Genomic DNA, 18,258 nt, shown 5'->3' with positions numbered 1-18,258 from the left:
CATTCTATATGGTGATAGTATGTATATGTATATATACAGAAAATTCCTAGATGTACATGGACCAATAGCCATGCTTTTTATTTTTTTTTAATTAAGGGCCTTGTCATAGGATATCCATGAATGGTGAATATTTTATAGATATTGTAAAAATTCACAAAAAATGGTGAAGAAAGAGGTAATTTGATTACTCACACACATACATATACATGAACACTAGATATATCTGTTAGGGGTGTGTGTGTGTGTGTGTGTGTGCGCGTGCGAGAGAGAGAGAGAGAGAGAGAGAGAAAGAGTACTTAATTTAGTCAAGTTTTTTTTCAGATACAAAGAATATAATGTTTTAATAGTGATTATGCCTAAGTCAGAGCATTTTACTTTTCAGTAGTTTGTTTTTAACTTTTTATTTTGTCATAATTTCAGTCTTCAGAAAAGTTGCAGTAATAGAGCTTAATTTTTCTTCTTTGGTAGCAGATAATCATTATCAAACCTAATGTAAAACATTTTATCTTAAAATTAAAAATTTTTATAGCAAGTAACAAGACAGTGTATCATTCATCCAAATTTATTGCAATAATATCTGTTTCTCTTGAAATTTGGAGATTAATCTATAATTAAAATTGTTTAAATGATTTGAATTTATACATTTTGTTTACATTCTACTTGAAAAAATTCCAACTCTATCTCTAAGTACATTTCCCAGAATTTATATATTTAGGACTAAAAATTAGTTCTATATGAAGCAAAAAAAAAATCATAAGGTCAGTTTTCTTGGACATTTAATCCATATTACTGATGAAATAAAAAAAAAAAACATTGTTACTAGGAAATGCTGTATTTTACCTGTCAAATATATTTTCCTGAGGATTAAAATATGTATATTTCTATGGTTTTGATTAAAACATTAATTTATTTTCTATTCTTCAATAAAGCCTGAAAATATCAATTCCTTTTTCTTTTTGAATAGAGCTACCAAAGAAAACTTAGATTAGAGATGATGTGAGAAGGGAGAATAAAGACACACATTTAATACTCAAACTTTTTCCTTAGTAGGCATAAGCAGAACCAGTGGAATGGGAATTTGAAGATCAGCATCCTCATCCAAATTATGTCACTGAGAAACTATAAAAACTGGTATATTACTGAATCTCATTTGACCTCAGTCTCTTCAATAGGTAGCATTAGAAAAATTCTCTCAGATTTCCCCTGTTAAAATATCTACATAGTTTAGAAAATCCAAGGCTAGAAAATGTGATCTATCTAAAAGGGGTATTATCAGATTGGAAAACCAGGAAAGTACTTTTCCATGAAAAAGGTACAATTAGAGATTCGCTAGTAGATTAGGTAGCACTTTCAAGGTTAGCTATCTAATCCTAGGTACTCATTTTTGTTTTCATTATGGTAAAAACACTTAACATGAAATCTATCTTAATTTTTTTATAGGTGTGTGGTACAGTATTAATACATGATGTACAGCAGATCTCTATAATGTATACATGTTGTATAACTGAAACTTAATACCTGTTGAGGAACAGCTCCCCTTATCTCCCTCCTTCCATCCCCTCGAAATTACTATTCTACTCTGTTTCTATGAGCTTGACTATTTTGGATGTCTCATGTAAGTGGAATCATGCAGTATTTGTCCTGTAACATATTTATTTCACTTAGCATGATGTTCTCCAGATTCAGTCATGTAATTGCATATAACAGCATTTCCTTCTGTTTTAAAGTCAAATATTGTATGCATATGTCACATTTTCTTCATTCATTCACTGATGGACATTTAGGGTGTTTTCATATTTTGGCTTTTTGAATACCATAGTGAGGATGAGAGTGCAGCTATCTCTTTGAGATCTGGTTATCACGTATTTTGGATATATACCCAGGAGTGGGATTGCTAGATCATTTGGTAGTTTTATTTTTAATTTTTTGAGGAACCTCTGTACTGATTTCCATAGTGACAGCATTATCTTATATTTGTATCAACAATGTACCTGGGTTCTAATTTCCCCATGTTCTCACCAACACTTGTTATCTTTGTTTTTCTGGGAGGAAATTAGGGATGCCAAGCATATTTTCCTGTGTCTGTTGGCGATTTTATGTTCTCTGGAGAAATTCCTCTTCAAGTCCTTGCACCATTTCTTAAGTTCGTTATTTGATTTTTTGTTGCTGAGTTGTAGGATTTTTGTAGTGTATTTTTTTATTTTGTTGACTGCATGTTGATGATAAATCTAAGAAATTACTGTCAAGACCAATGTCATGAAGTTTTCCTATGTTTTCTTTGAGGAGTTTCACACTTTCAGATCCTATATCCATTTTGAGCTCATTTTTGTATGTGATATATGTATCATATATATTTTGTATATGATATAAGCTATAACATTCTTTTGAATGTGGATATTCAGTTTCTTAAACATCATCTTTGGGAATCTATCATTTCTCCATGTGTACTCTTGGTACCTTTGTTAAAAAGATCAATTAACTGTGTATGTATGGGTTTATTCACAAATGTGTGGAAATATAACAACACACTCTTGAACAATGAGTGGGTCAAAGAAGAAATCAAAAGGGAAATAAGAAAATAACTCAAGATAAACAAAAACACAGGGTACCAAGAGCACCTGGATGGCTCAGTCATTTGAGTGTCTGACTCCAGCTTAGGTCATGATCTCATGGTTTGTGAGTTCAAGCCCCCCATCAGGCTTGCTGCTGTCAGCAGAGCCTGCTTTGGATCCTCTGTCCCCCTCTCTATCTGCCCCTACCCCACTTGTGCTCTCTCTCAGAAATAAATAAACATTAAATGGGGCACCTGGGTGGCTCAGTCGGTTGAGCATCCAACTTCGGCTCAGGTCATGATCTCACAGTTCGTGAGTTTGAGCCCCGCATTGGGCTCTGTGCTGACAGCTCAGAGCCTGGAGCCTGCTTCGGATTCTGTGTCTCCCTCTCTCTCTGCTCCTCCCCCACTCATGCTCTATCTCTATCAAAAATAAATAAACATTAAAAAAAATTTTTAAATACATATTAAAAAAAATACAAAATACCAAAACATATGGGATGGAGCCAAATCAGTAGGAAGAAGAAAGCTGGTAATAGTAACATATACATTAAAAAAGAAAGAGATATCTTAACCTGACTTTACAACTCAAGTAACTAAGAAAAGAACAACCTAAGCCCAAACCAGTGGAAGAAAGAAATAATAAAGCAGAAATAAATGAAATATAGTACAAAAATACAATAGAAAAAAATTAAAACTGACTTGGCTTTTGAAAAGATAAACAGACTTGAAAAACCTTTTACTACACTAAGAAAGCAAGCAAGGTAAAACACAAATAAAACAATAGAAGAGACATTTACAAGGGATGCTTCAAAAATAAAGAGAATCATAAGGGACTGCTGTGAACAGTTATACACCAACATATTAGATAACATTAGATAATGGATAAATTCTTGGAAACCTACAGCCTACCAATATTGAATCATGAAGAAATAAAAAATCTGAAAAGATCAATAATGAGTAAAGAGATTGACTCAATAAAAAAACAAAAACAAAAACAAAACCAAAAAAAAACTCCCAGGAAAGAAAAGTCCAGGACCACATGGCTTGTCTGGTGAATTAAAACAAACATTTAAAGAAGAATTAATAACAATTCTTCTCAAACTCTTCCAGAAAAAAATAGAAAAGCAGAGAATACTTGCAAACTCATTTTGTGAGGCCATTACTCTGATACTAAAACTGGATAAAAACATTATAAGAAAAAATTACATGCCAATATCCCTGATTAATATAAATGAAAACTTCCTCAGCAAAATGCTAGTAAACTGAATTCAACAACACATTATTAGAAGGCTCATACACCATGACCAAGTGGTTTTATCCCTGGGAATGCAAGGAGAGTTTACAATACGCAAGTAATGTGATACACAACACCAATGAATGACAAAAATCAATGATCATCTCAATATCTGCAGGAAAATCATCTCACAACATTCAACGTGTTTTCATGATAAAAAAATCTTTAAAAAAACGAAATATAGAATTTACCTCAACATAATAAAAGCCATATATGAAAAGCCAATGACTAACATCTTACTCAACGTTGCCACCCAAAGCTTTTCCGCTAAGATCTGTAACAAGACCAGGATGCCCACTCCAGCAACTTATATTCAACATTTTAATAGAAGTCTTAGAGAAGTCAGGCATGAAAAATAAATAAAAGGCATTTAATACAGAAAGAAAGAAAGAGTTATCTTTGTAGATGACATGAACATATAAGTAGAAAATTCAAAAGACTCCACAAAAAATTAGTGGAACTAATGAACAAAGTAGTTAACTCACTGACTTACAGATATTAAAAGTAAACTGTAAAAAGAGTCCTAACCTTAGATCCATGCTGGTGTAGAAAGAGTGACTTAACCAAAGATCACACAGTCTGTAGTATTAGAACCCAAAAAAGATGTCAGTGAGTTGATTTCTTTGTGGGGCAGCAGCAATTGTAGTAGTAATAGCAATGGTAATGATAATGGCAAGCCTTCTATTGTGTGCTAGGCACTGTTTATGTTTTACACACATTGACTATCACAACAACCCTGTGCCATAGATTCTATTATCATGTTAATTTCACAGATGGGGAAACTTAAGTACAGAGAGGTCATTTAAGCAGATAACAGAGTTGGTAGTTTGCAGGTTTAAAATGTAGGTACTCTGGTTCTCAGAGTGCATACTGGTTTCTTAAAAAGTAAAAAAAAAATTTTTTTTAAGTTTTTCTAATATCACAAACATAAATCTTTTTCAAACTCATAAAATAATTTCAGAGACACAACTAATACATTTTGGGTCAGCTTGATTATTAGCAAAGATAATGCAGTGTGTACATATAGTTGACCCTTGAACAATGCAGGAATTTGGGGTGCTGACCCATCCCCTGCATAGTCAAAAATATGTGTATAACTTTTGACACCCCCGCCCCCGCAAAATTTAACTAATAGTAAGCTACTTACTGTTGACTGGAAACCTTGCCCATAACATAAGTAGTCAATTATCATATATTTTTGTATGTTATTGTGTTACATACTGTATTGTTATAATAAAGTAAGCTAGAGGAAAAAAAATATTATGAAAAACATAAGGAGAGAAAGTATATTTACTGAACTGTGCTGTAAAAAATTTGCGTATAAGTGGACCACACAGTTCAAACTGTGTTTCCCGGGTCAACTACATTCATCCTTAAAAGCCACTTTTAATTATAAAGAAATAGGGAATTGCTGCCTTCTTTTCCTTGTAGTAGCCCTTAAGCCAAGCTCTTTTGACACTGTAGAAAACAACAAAGGGCCAATAGGCAGAAATCTGAAATTGGATATTTTTCAATAAAAAGAGATAATTGTCCTAAGAGTGAAAACAAAACAAATCCCCCCTTCCCTATATGAGAGTGAGGCACAGGTGGTGGTTTGTTGATAAATGTTTAACAACTGTCTCTCTCAGAAAAAATGTATGTGTTATATACATAAGGCTATTATACACTTTATATATAGGGTATATACCACACAACTTACAAATAATACTAAATACACTGTACCCTTATTGTAAACTCAAAAAATAAATAAATAAAACTAGTGGACAAATTCAGTAATTCCTGAGATGTGAAATCAACATACAAAAATCAGTTGTGTTACTTTGTTTCTTTGCTTCTTAGTTCATTTGTTTTTTTTAGATTCCGATATAGGTGAAATTTATATGAAATAGTTGTATCACATAGACATTGTTGGATACAGAGAACAAACTATGGTTGCCCAAGAGAAGGTTGGTAGGAGGATGAGTAAAATACATAAAGAGAATGATACAACTTGCAGTTATAAAATAAGTGGTTATGAAGATGAAAAGTACAGGCAGGATAGGGGGTTTGGTCTATAATATAATGTTTGGTGACAGATAGTAACTACACTTATGGTGAGCACTGAGTAGTGTATAGAATTATTGAATCAATATGTTGTACAAATGAAACTTATATGACATTGCATGTCCATTATACTTTAATTAAAAAAATTAGTTGTGCTTCTGTAATAAACTATCTGAATAAGGAAATTAAGAAAATGATTCTATTTACAATAGCATCAAAAATAAAATACATAAAAAAAAACTTAACCAAGGAGGTAAAAGATTGTGTGTACTGAAACTATAAAACATTGATGAAAGAAATTAGAAACAAATAGAAATCATTCTATGTTTATGGATTGGAAGACTTAATATTGTTAAAATGTCTAGATTGCACAGTGCATTTTCTAGATTCAGTGCAATCCCTATCAAAATCTCAATAACATTATTTACTATACAGAAAAAACAATTATATATATGCAACCATAAAATACCCCAAATAGCCAAAACCATTTTGATAGAAACAAAGCTGAAGGGAGAGAGGGAAGATGGCGGCGTAGGAGGACGCTGGGCTCACGGCGCGTCCTGCTGATCACTTAGATTCCACCTACACCTGCCTAAATAACCCAGAAAACCGCCAGAGGATTAGCAGAACGGAGTCGCCGGAGTCAAGAGCAGACGAGAGGCCCACGGAAGAGGGTAGGAAGGGCGGCGAGGCGGTACGCACTCCACGGACTGGCAGGAGGGAGCTGGGGCGGAGGGGCGGCTCGCCGGCCAAGCAGAGCCCCCGAGTCTGGCTTGGATAAAGCAGTGGGGCCTGACGGACTGTGTTCCGACAGCAAGCGCGACTTAGCATCTGGGAGGTCATAAGTTAACAGCTCTGCTCAGAAAGTGGGAAGGCTGGAGGACAAAGGGAAGGAGAGCTGCTGAGCCCCCTGACGACACGGCTCAGTTTGGTGGGGAACAAAGGCGCTCGCCAGCGCCATCTCCCCCGCCCATCCCCCAGCCAAAATCCCAAAGAGAACCAGTTCCTGCCAGGGAACTTGCTCGCTCCGCGCAAACACCCAACTCTGCGCTTCTGCGGAGCCAAACCTCCATCAGCGGATCTGACTCCCTCCTGCTGCCACAGGGCCCCTCCTGAAGTGGATCACCTAAGGAGAAGCGAGCTAAGCCTGCCCCTCCTGCCCCTGTGCACCTTGCCTACCCACCCCAGCTAAGACGCCAGATCCCCAGCATCACAAGCCTGGCAGTGTGCAAGTAGCCCAGACAGGCCACCCCACCCCACAGTGAATCCCGCCCCTAGGAGAGGGGAAGAGAAGGCACGCACCAGTCTGACTGTGGCCCCAGCGGTGGGCTGGGGGCAGACATCAGGTCTGACTGCGGCTCCGCCCACCAACTCCAGTTATACACCACAGCACAGGGAAAGTGCCCTGCAGGTCCTCACCACGCCAGGGACTATCCAAAATGACCAAGCGGAAGAATTCCCCTCAGAAGAATCTCCAAGAAATAGCAACAGCTAATGAGCTGATCAAAAAGGATTTAAATAATATAACAGAAAGTGAATTTAGAATAATTGTCATAAAATTAATCGCTGGGCTTGAAAACATTATAGCTGACAGCAGAGAATCTCTTGCTACAGAGATCCAGGGACTAAGGAACAGTCACGAGGAGCTGAAAAACGCTTTAAACGAAATGCATAACAAAATGGAAACCACCACGGCTCGGATTGAAGAGGCAGAGGAGAGAATAGGTGAACTAGAAGATAAAGTTATGGAAAAAGAGGAAGCTGAGAAAAAGATAAAAAAATCCAGGAGTATGAGGGGAAAATTAGAGAACTAAGTGATACACTAAAAAGAAATAATATACGCATCATTGGTATCCCAGAGGAGGAAGAGAGAGGGAAAGGTGCTGAAGGGTACTTGAAGAAATAATAGCTGAGAACTTCCCTGAACTGGGGAAGGAAAAAGGCATTGAAATCCAAGAGGCACAGAGAACTCCCTTCAGACGTAACTTGAATCGATCTTCTGCACGACATATCATAGTGAAACTGGCAAAATACAAGGATAAAGAGAAAATTCTGAAAGCAGCAGGGGTAAACGTGCCCTCACATATAAAGGGAGACCTAGAAGACTCGTGACTGATCTCTCTTTTGAAACTTGGCAGGCCAGAAAGAATTGGCACGAGATTTTCAGTGTGCTAGACAGAAAAAATATGCAGCCGAGAATCCTTTATCCAGCAAGTCTGTCATTTAGAATAGAAGGAGAGATAAAGGTTTCCCAAACAAACAAAAACTGAAGGAATTTGTCACCACTAAACCAGCCCTACAAGAGATCCTAAGGGGACCCTGTGAGACAAAGTACCAGAGACATCGCTACAAGCATAAAACATACAGACATCACAATGACTCTAAACCCATATCTTTCTATAATAACACTGAATGTAAATGGATTAAATGCGCCAACCAAAAGACATAGGGTATCAGAATGGATAAAAAAACAAGACCCATCTATTTGCTGTCTACAAGAGACTCATTTTAGACCTGAGGACACCTTTAGATTGAGAGAGAGGGGATGGAGAATTATTTACCATGCTACTGGAAGCCAAAAGAAAGCTGGAGTAGCCATACTTATATCAGACAAACTAGACTTTAAATTAAAGGCTGTAACAAGAGATGAAGAAGGACATTATATAATAGTGACAGGGTCTATCCATCAGGAAGAGCTAACAATTATAAATGTCTATGCGCCAAATACCGGAGTGCCCAAATATATAAAACAATTATGCATAAACATAAGCAACCTTATTGAGAAGAATGTGGTAATTGCAGGGGACTTTAACACCCCACTTACAGAAATGGATAGATCATCTAGACACACGGTCAATAAAGAAACAAGGGCCCTGAATGAGACATTGGATGAGATGGACTTGACAGATCTATTTAGAACTCTGCATCCCAAAGCAACAGAATATACTTTCTTCTCGAGTGCACATGGAACATTCTCCAAGATAGATCATATACTGGGTCACAAAACAGCCCTTCATAAGTTTACAAGAATTGAAATCATACCATGCATACTTTCAGACCACAATGCTATGAAGCTTGAAATCAACCACAGAAAAAGGTTTGGAAAAACCTCCCAAAGCATCGAGGTTAAAGAACACCCTACTAACGAATGAGTGGGTCAACCAGGCAATTAGAGAAGAAATTAAAAAGTATATGGAAACAAACGAAAATGAAAATACAACAATCCAAACGCTTTGGGACGCAGCGAAGGCAGTCCTGAGAGGAAAATACATTGCAATCCAGGCCTATCTCAAGAAACAAGAAAAATCCCAAATACAAAATCTAACAGCACACCTAAAGGAAATAGAAACAGAACAGCAAAGGCAGCCTAAACCCAGCAGAAGAAGAGAAATACTAAAGATCAGAGCAGAAATAAACAATATAGACTCTAAAAAAACTGTAGAGCAGATCAACGAAACCAAGAGTTGGTTTTTTGAAAAAATAAACAAAATTGACAAACCTCTAGCCAGGCTTCTCAAAAAGAAAGGGAGATGACCCAAATAGATAAAATCATGAATGAAAATGGAATTATTAAAACCAATCCCTCAGAGATACAAACATTTATCAGGGAATACTATGAAAAATTATATGGCAACAAATTGGACAACCTGGAAGAAATGGACAAATTCCTGAACACCCACACTCTTCCAAAACTCAATCAGGAGGAAATAGAAAGCTTGAACAGACCCATCACCAGCGAAGAAATTGAATCAGTTATCAAAAATCTCCCAACAAATAAGCGTCCAGGACCAGATGGCTTCCCAGGGGAGTTCTACCAGACGTTTAAAGCAGAGATAATACCTATCCTTCTCAAGCTATTCCAAAAAATAGAAAGGGAAGGAAAACTTCCAGACTCATTCTAGGAAGCCAGTATTACTTTGATTCCTAAACCAGACAGAGACCCAGTAAAAAAAGAGAACTACAGGCCAATATCCCTGATGAATATGGATGCCAAAATTCTCAACAAGATACTAGCAAATCGAATTCAACGGCATATAAAAAGAATTATTCACCATGATCCAGTGGGATTCATTCCTGGGATGCAGGGCTGGTTCAACATTCGCAAATCAATCAACGTGATACATCACATTAACAAAAAAAAAGAGAAAAACCATATGATCCTGTCAATCGATGCAGAAAAGGCCTTTGACAAAATCCAGCACCCTTTCTTAATAAAAACCCTTGAGAAAGTCGGGATAGAAGGAACATACTTAAAGATCATAAAAGCCATTTATGAAAAGCCCACAGCTAACATCATCCTCAATGGGGAAAAACTGAGAGCTTTTTCCCTGAGATCAGGAACACGACAGGGATGCCCACTCTCACCGCTGTTGTTTAACATAGTGCTGGAAGTTCTAGCATCAGCAATCAGACAACAAAAGGAAATCAAAGGCATCAAAATTGGCAAAGATGAAGTCAAGCTTTCGCTTTTTGCAGATGACATGATATTATACATGGAAAATCTGATAGACTCCACCAAAAGTCTGCTAGAACTGATACATGAATTCAGCAAAGTTGCAGGATACAAAATCAATGTACAGAAATCAGTTGCATTCTTATACACTAACAATGAAGCAACAGAAAGACAAATAAAGAAACTGATCCCATTCACAATTGCACCAAGAAGCATAAAATACCTAGGAATAAACCTAACCAAAGATGTAAAGGATCTGTATGCTGAAACTATAGAAAGCTTATGAAGGTAATTGAAGAAGATTTAAAGAAATGGAAAGACATTCCCTGCTCATGGATTGGAAGAATAAATATTGTCAAAATGTCAATACTACCCAAAGCTATCTACCCATTCAAGGCAATCCCAATCAAAATTGCACCAGCATTCTTCTCGAAACTAGAACAAGCAATCCTAAAATTCATATGGAAGCACAAAAGGCCCCGAATAGCCAAAGTAATTTTGAAGAAGAAGACCAAAGCAGGAGGCATCACAATCCCAGACTTTAGCCTCTACTACAAAGCTGTCATCATCAAGACAGCATGGTATTGGCACAAAAACAGACACATAGACCAATGGAATAGAATAGAAACCCCAGAACTAGACCCACAAACGTATGGCCAACTCATCTTGGACAAAGCAGGAAAGAACATCCAATGGAAAAAAGACAGTCTCTTTAACAAATGGTGCTGGGAGAACTGGACAGCAACATGCAGAAGGTTGAAACTAGACCACTTTCTCACACCATTCACAAAAATAAACTCAAAATGGATAAAGGACCTGAATGTGAGACCGGAAACCATCAAAACCTTAGAGGAGAAAGCAGGAAAAGACCTCTCTGATCTCAGCCGTAGCAATCTCTTACTCGACACATCCCCAAAGGCAAGGGGATTAAAAGCAAAAGTGAATTACTGGGACCTTATGAAGATAAAAAGCTTCTGCACAGCAAAGGAAACAACCAACAAAACTAAAAGGCAACCAACGGAATGGGAAAAGTTATTTGCAAATGACATATCGGACAAAGGGCTAGTCTCCAAAATCGATAAAGAGCTCACCAAACTCCACACCCGAAAAGCAAATAACCCAGTGAAGAAATGGGCAGAAAACATGAATAGACACTTCTCTAAAGAAGACATCCGGATGGCCAACAGGCACATGAAAAGATGTTCAGCGTCGCTCCTTCTCAGGGAAATACAAATCAAAACCACACTCAGGTATCACCTCACGCCAGTCAGAGTGGCCAAAATGAACACATTAGGAGACTATAGATGCTGGAGAGGATGTGGAGAAACGGGAACCCTCTTGCACTGTTGGTGGGAATGCAAATTGGTGCAGCCGCTCTGGAAAGCAGTGTGGAGGTTCCTCAGAAAATTAAAAATAGACCTACCCTATGACCCAGCAATAGCACTGCTAGGAATTTATCCAAGGGACACAGGAGCACTGATGCATAGGGGCACTTGTACCCCAATGTTCATAGCAGCACTCTCAACAATAGCCAAATTATGGAAAGAGCCTAAATGTCCATCAACTGATGAATGGATAAAGAAATTGTGGTTTATAGACACAATGGAATACTACGTGGCAATGAGAAAAAATGAAATATGGCCTTTTGTAGCAACGTGGATGGAACTGGAGAGTGTGATGCTAAGTGAAATAAGCCATACAGAGAAAGACAGATACCATATGGTTTCACTCTTATCTGGATCCTGAGAAACTTAACAGGAACCCATGGGGGAGGGGGGGAGGAGAAGGTGGGTGATGGGTATTGAGGAGGGCACCTTTTGGGATGAGCACTGGGTGTTGTATGGAAACCAATTTGACAATAAACTTCATATATAAATAAAAAAAAAGACAAAAAAAAAACAAAGCTGAAGGAATCAACATTCTGATGTCAAAATTTATTACAAAGCTACAGTAAATAAAATAGTATGGTACTTACATAAAAACAGACATATAGACAAGTGGAACAGAACAGAGAGCCCAGAAATAAATCCACACATAATGGTCAACTGAGCTTTGACAAGGGTGCCAAGAGTACAATGGGGAAAGATGGTCCCTTCAACAAAGGGTGTTAGGAAAACAACATTTACATGCAAAAGAATGAAAGTGGGCAATTACCTTATCTTACACTGTATGGAAATATCAACTTAAAATGAATTAAAATCTAAAAAATGCAAAATCTAAAACTTAAACCTAGAAGAAAATAAAGGGGAAAATCTTTATGGCTTTGGTGTAGACAATGATTGTATGACAACAAAGGCACAGGCAATAAAAGCAAAAAATAGACAAGTGGCACTACTTCAAAGGATATCTTCACAGCAAGGAAAACAATCAACAGAGTGAAAGGCAGTTTGTGGAATGGGAGAAAATGTTTTTAATTCAATTAGTTTTACAGCAACATTTCTTAAGGAGATAATATATATACTGCAGTGCAGATATCACTGAGGACTCAGCCCTTTGAAAGAAGCTCATGAATACTAGCAACTGAAAGGAGATAATGAATGGCATGGAGAAGTCATGTTAATCTCCAGATGTCTACTTGGTGCTGGAGTGTGGATTATAATACAGGTATAACTAGGTTTTTTTTTTCAATTGGAGTAGCATCTTAGAAGTCTAGGACAAGGCTTGAACTATTTCCATCTATAAAACAGATAAGTGGTGCTTTGAGTTATGTGAAACACAGGCAGAAAATACTGTTTTGAGTGCAAAATCAATTGTTATTGATGTTAGTACTTATTTCCTATTTATATGTTTAAAATTATTGTTGATAGTTTTATTAGAATTAAAGAAAATTAATAATATCTAAATTTTCCTACAGTTTTAGAAAATTGGACATAATGTGATATTTGTTCCCCCTACATAAAACAGAGTTCTCAAATCCATCAGTCATTTCATCTTTCATGACATTCACTTTTAACAGATTTTCTTACTTGTTCTGTGTTATTGACAATATTACATAGACACACACAGACATACACATACAGAGGAGAAAAATAATTCGAAAGCACCTTGGAAATAACCATACCACTGCAGTTGATAAGTCATGATGTGGAATATTTATAGAATTCTATAAAAGCAGACATGACTAATTAATGATCTATTATACTACTTTATTTTTTCACATAAGGAGGCCAGAAGATTGACATATTTCTTTCAGGACATACACGTTTCTAAAGATTTGTTTTTGTTTTATGATATTTCTTTTTTTTTAAGATATTCTGTGGTTTTAGTCACATTTGAAATTCTTTAGCCACCACTCCAAGCCTTTGCAGTGAATTAATCATATATTAACAAGCATACAAAGCTAGCAATTCTTTCACATCTGTATTTCACTTTTACAGCTCTCAGTTTTACTTGAGGGAAAATGAATCAGTAAAAGAGGAAAAATATCTTATACATTCAAACTGTGTGATTAAAAGGCTAAATTGAGAAGTGAAAGATATGGCAGGATTATTGAGTAGGAGGTTGTCCTTTACGTGGATTTTTGCCTTTGAATTGATCTGCTAACTTGTTTCACCTCCACTTTGGGCTTTGGTACTAAGGAGACAAGGTAAAGAGGGTTAGAAAAACACCCTATAATTGACAACTAATTGTCTCTGCTGCTCGTTGTTATGTGTCAAGAAAAGTTAGCAAATAACTAAAAGTTAGAAAACTAGATACTTCTTAGAGACATGTGTAATTGTCATCGATAGGAGGATATTTATATTGCTGTATTATATTTTTATTTTAATGGCCAAAACCCTACATTTCATATGAGTGGCAATATAATTTTTTCTTTAATCATTTCCATATATTTCTAACAACTCATAACCTACATTTGGGAAATAGAACACAGCTTTGGAGAAAAGCTAATATCCTCTGCCATAGGTCAGGTATAAGCTGATGAATAAAGTCATTTAGAGGTTATCCTAGTAGTCCTTATGGAAGAATTAAGTATAACTTAGTTCAGAAATCAGAGCTACATATAAAGACTCAAAAAAAAAAAAAAAACTATGTGTACTTTCCCCCTGGATTTTAGAGGGGATAAAATCTTAATTTCTCTTATGGGGTGGGAATGGGAAATTAAAATAAAAGTCTACTAATACCAGTCTGTGAATAGGAAGGAGGGTACTAAACTAGGTAATACAACTTCCAAGTTGAGCTAACCATTAGAAATGGAGTAAAGTGGGGCACCTGGGTGGCTCAGTCAGTTAAGTGTCTGACTTCCATTCAGATCATAATCTCACAGTTGGTGAGTTAGAGCCCCACATCAGGCTCCACACTGACAGTGCAGAGCCTGCTTGGGATTCTGTTTCTTTCTGTCTCTCTCTGCCCCTCTCCAACTTGTGTGCTCTCTGTCTCTCTCTCTCAAAATAGTAATAAATAAACTTTAAAAAAAGCAATGCCCTTTGAAATGGAGTAGAGTTACATTAGAGGAGCCTTGTCAAATGAGATTAGGCCATATCCATATCCTTTTGAGCTAAATAAATAACACAATTAGAATTATATATATATATATGTATATATATATATATATATACATATATATGTATATATATATGAGACATCTAAAAAGCTGTGCAAGTTTAATGTGTACAACTTGATGACTTGATGATTTTGGAGATACGTATACACCTATGAAACCATCACCACAATCTGTATCATAAGCATTATCCATAACCTCCAAAAGTTTCCTCCTACCTTTTTTATATATTATTATCGTCATCTATGTGATAAGAAAACATAAGATCCCCTCTTAGCAATTTTTTAAGCATACATTACTTCTGAAAAAACTAAACATATCCTTATCATACAATCCAGCAATTGCACTCCATAGTATTTTCTCAAATAGGATGAAAAGATATGTACATGCAAAAATGCACATGAATGTTTATAGCATCTTTATTCAGTATTGCTAAAATTTAGAGTCAAACAAGATGTCTTTTGGTAGGTGAATAGATAAATAATCTGTGGTACATCTAGACAATGTAATATTACTCAATGCTAAAAAGAAATGAGCTTTCAAGCCATGAAAAGACATGGGAGAATATTAAATGCATGTAGATAAATAAGAGAAGCCAGCCTGAAAAAGTTACCTATTCTATAATTTCAGCTATATGACTATAGAGATGGTGAAAAGATCGGCAGTTGCCAGATGTAAAAGGGAAAGATGAGATGAAACAGTAGAGCACGTAGATTTTTAGGGGCAGTGAAATTACTCTGTATGATACTGTTGGTTGATATATGTCACTATGCATTAAAAATCCATAGAATGTACACCACCTAGAGTGAACCCTAATGGAAATTATGTGTTTTGAGTGATAATGATATGTCAATGTAGGCTTATCAGTTGTAATAAATATACTACCCGGGTGGTGGATGTTGATAAATGGAGGAAGCTATGTATGTATAGGTGGATATATGGGAAAAATCTGCCCCTTATCATCAATATTTCTGTGAACCTAAAAATACTCTAAAAATAAAATATATTTTAAATGTTTGGAAAGGTAAAATTTAAGCTAAGTATAAATAATTAGGAGTCAGCAATGTAAAGTTCTAGAAGAATTGTGTTATAGGCAGAGGAAACAGTGTGAAGCCTTGAAAGTGTAATGATCTATATGGTTAAATACAGAAAGAAATCCAGTGTGACAAGAGCATGGTAGACAATTTTGCTACCACATGAAGGCAGATAAGTAGTCAGAAGCCAGATAATTAAAGGCTCTATAAGCTAGAGCAAAAAAAAAAAAAAAAAAAAAAAAAAAAAAGAAAAAGAAAGCAAGCAAGCTTATGCTAAATGTGACATCCATACACTAGAAGACTTAGAGTAATGGAGGAACATGATTTCTGTGTTGAGAGGGGGTGTTGGGTGGTTACAAGAGTTGAAGTAGGCGGTTTTACCTGCATTTAGGGGGCTTTGGGATTTCCAAGTGAAATATAATGGCTGATTGGACTTCTAATGTAAAAGTGGTATAAATGGAGTGAACAATTTAAATATTGGTGGTAGCCAGGCAGGACTTAATAATAGATAAGCATGGAGAAACAAAATAATTGTGAATGACCCACCAATTTTTGATTCAGAAGTCTTCATTTACTGAGTTGGTGAATACCTGGGGAAAACAGGTTTGGGTGGAGAGGTATTGAGCTCTCTTTGAGACTTGTTAATTTTGAGATGTCTAGAAGACAGTCAAGTATATGCTTTAACTTAATATTTAGACACATGATTTTGGATCTAAATGGAAAGTTCAGTACTAGATTTAAAATACAGGATTCAGGGCACCAGGGTGGTTCAGTGGGTTTAAGCATCTGACTCTTAGTTTCATCTCAGGTCATGATCTCACAGTTCATGCATTCAAGCCCTGCATCAGGTTCTGTGCTGACAGTGCAGAACGTGCTTGGGATTCTCTTTCTCCCTGTCTCTCTGCCCCTCCTCCCTTCACTGTCTCTGTCTCTGTCTCTCTCTCTCAAAAATAAACTTAAAAAAAAAAAATAAAACGGAGGATTCAGCAGAATAAGAATAATGTATAAAGCCATGGGAATAGATGGAATAAATATAGAGAAATACATAGACAGAAAAGAGGGGCTAGGATAAAAAGACATTGTAACTGGAACTCCAAGAGGTTCTCAGGGGACCTTCATGCATTTCAGTAGAATGGTAAAGACAGGAGCTCAGTTATTATTGTACTATACATTAAATTTTAACCTAAAAGTTGACTTTTGAATACTATGTTAGACAATAATCTAAGGGCTTTTTTTAAAGGAATAGGGGATTTTAAAAATGTTTTAGTGTTTATTTTTGAGAGAGAGAGAAAGGAAGAGAGACAAGCATGAGTGGGGGAGAGTTGGCAGACAGAGAGGGAGACACAGAATCCAAAGCAGGCTCCAGGCTCTAGGCTCTGAGCTGTCAGCCCAGAGCCTGATGTGGGGCTCTCACTCGCGAACCATGGGATCATGACCTGAGCCAAAGCTGGAAACTTAACTGAGCTACCCAGGCTCCCCTAGGGGATTTTAAATGATTCCCTAAATCCTTGGAGAGATGCTAACATTTTCAGAAAATTTTGAAAATCTGAATATAGTATTCTACTATAAAGCAAAGGGAGAAAAAGAATGATTTTCCTGGAAGAGGGAGAGAATAGTGGGACAGGATTTGACTCTATGTCATTACAACTGAGTCAGATCTGCAAGGTAGGGCAGCCTGGAAGACGATAAATTACAATAGCCATGAATCCTTGAGTAGTTGATGTAGGGGAACAGGGCCAATGTTTAAAGACCAGGCAACATAATTATACTTCTGTTCACAGAAAGCTAGCTCTTGAAAGTATGTGGAATAAGAGTATCAAGGAGAAGCTTTATTTTGTATTCAGAATTTATATTGGGATGCATAAAAGTGAGAGAAAGTCACTTAGCAAGTTCTGCAACAATGTTGAGTTTATCTGAGAGAAAATGTCAAAGAAATTTAATTTACACTAATTGGGCACTCAGAGAGTTTTGCATTGTGCTTTATATTGCTTTTTTTTTATTTTTTGTCACATTTATAGGACTTATGGATCACAAGAGAGTTTAACATAGTTATAAAAATACAAAGTTAATTATTTTCATATATAAAAAATATGTAAATGCTTTCACTCTGTTAGACCCTGTTGAATTCTGGATAATTTGGTTTTGTATATGTATTAGCAATTTATCAGGTGTCTCTTTAATATGACTTGTTTAAATTTACTTACGGTGTGGGGCACTTGGGGTGGATCAGTTGGTTGAGCATCTGACTCTTTATTTCAGCTCAGGTCATTATCTCACGGTTGTGGGGTTGAGCCCCATGTTGGTCTCTGTGCTGAGCATGGTGCCTGCTTGGGATTCATTCTCTCTCTCTCTCTCTCTCTCTCTCTCTCTCTCTCTCTCTCT

At 36.5% G+C, this 18,258-nt stretch overlaps 1 long non-coding RNA gene across 6 annotated transcripts in view; it reads right to left on the bottom strand.

The window, feature by feature from the left end:
- Nucleotides 1–18,258, bottom strand: part of LOC121034772 (uncharacterized) — a 66,168-nt gene that overhangs the window by 47,038 nt on the left and 872 nt on the right. For 2 of the 6 annotated variants that reach the window (XR_005792605.1, XR_005792608.1), the window contains exon 3: nucleotides 16,423–16,466. The exons of the other annotated variants lie outside the window; for them this stretch is intronic. This is a non-coding gene — a long non-coding RNA (uncharacterized LOC121034772). The remainder of the gene's footprint in view (nucleotides 1–16,422; nucleotides 16,467–18,258) is intronic. 6 annotated transcript variants of the gene reach the window in all.

Source organism: Herpailurus yagouaroundi, unplaced genomic scaffold (assembly GCF_014898765.1).
Source record: "Herpailurus yagouaroundi ecotype Mexico unplaced genomic scaffold, PumYag 160, whole genome shotgun sequence".
Classification (NCBI taxonomy): domain Eukaryota; kingdom Metazoa; phylum Chordata; class Mammalia; order Carnivora; family Felidae; genus Herpailurus; species Herpailurus yagouaroundi.
The sequence above is the reverse complement of the archived record's forward strand: the minus strand, read 5'-3'. Positions and strand labels throughout refer to the sequence as shown.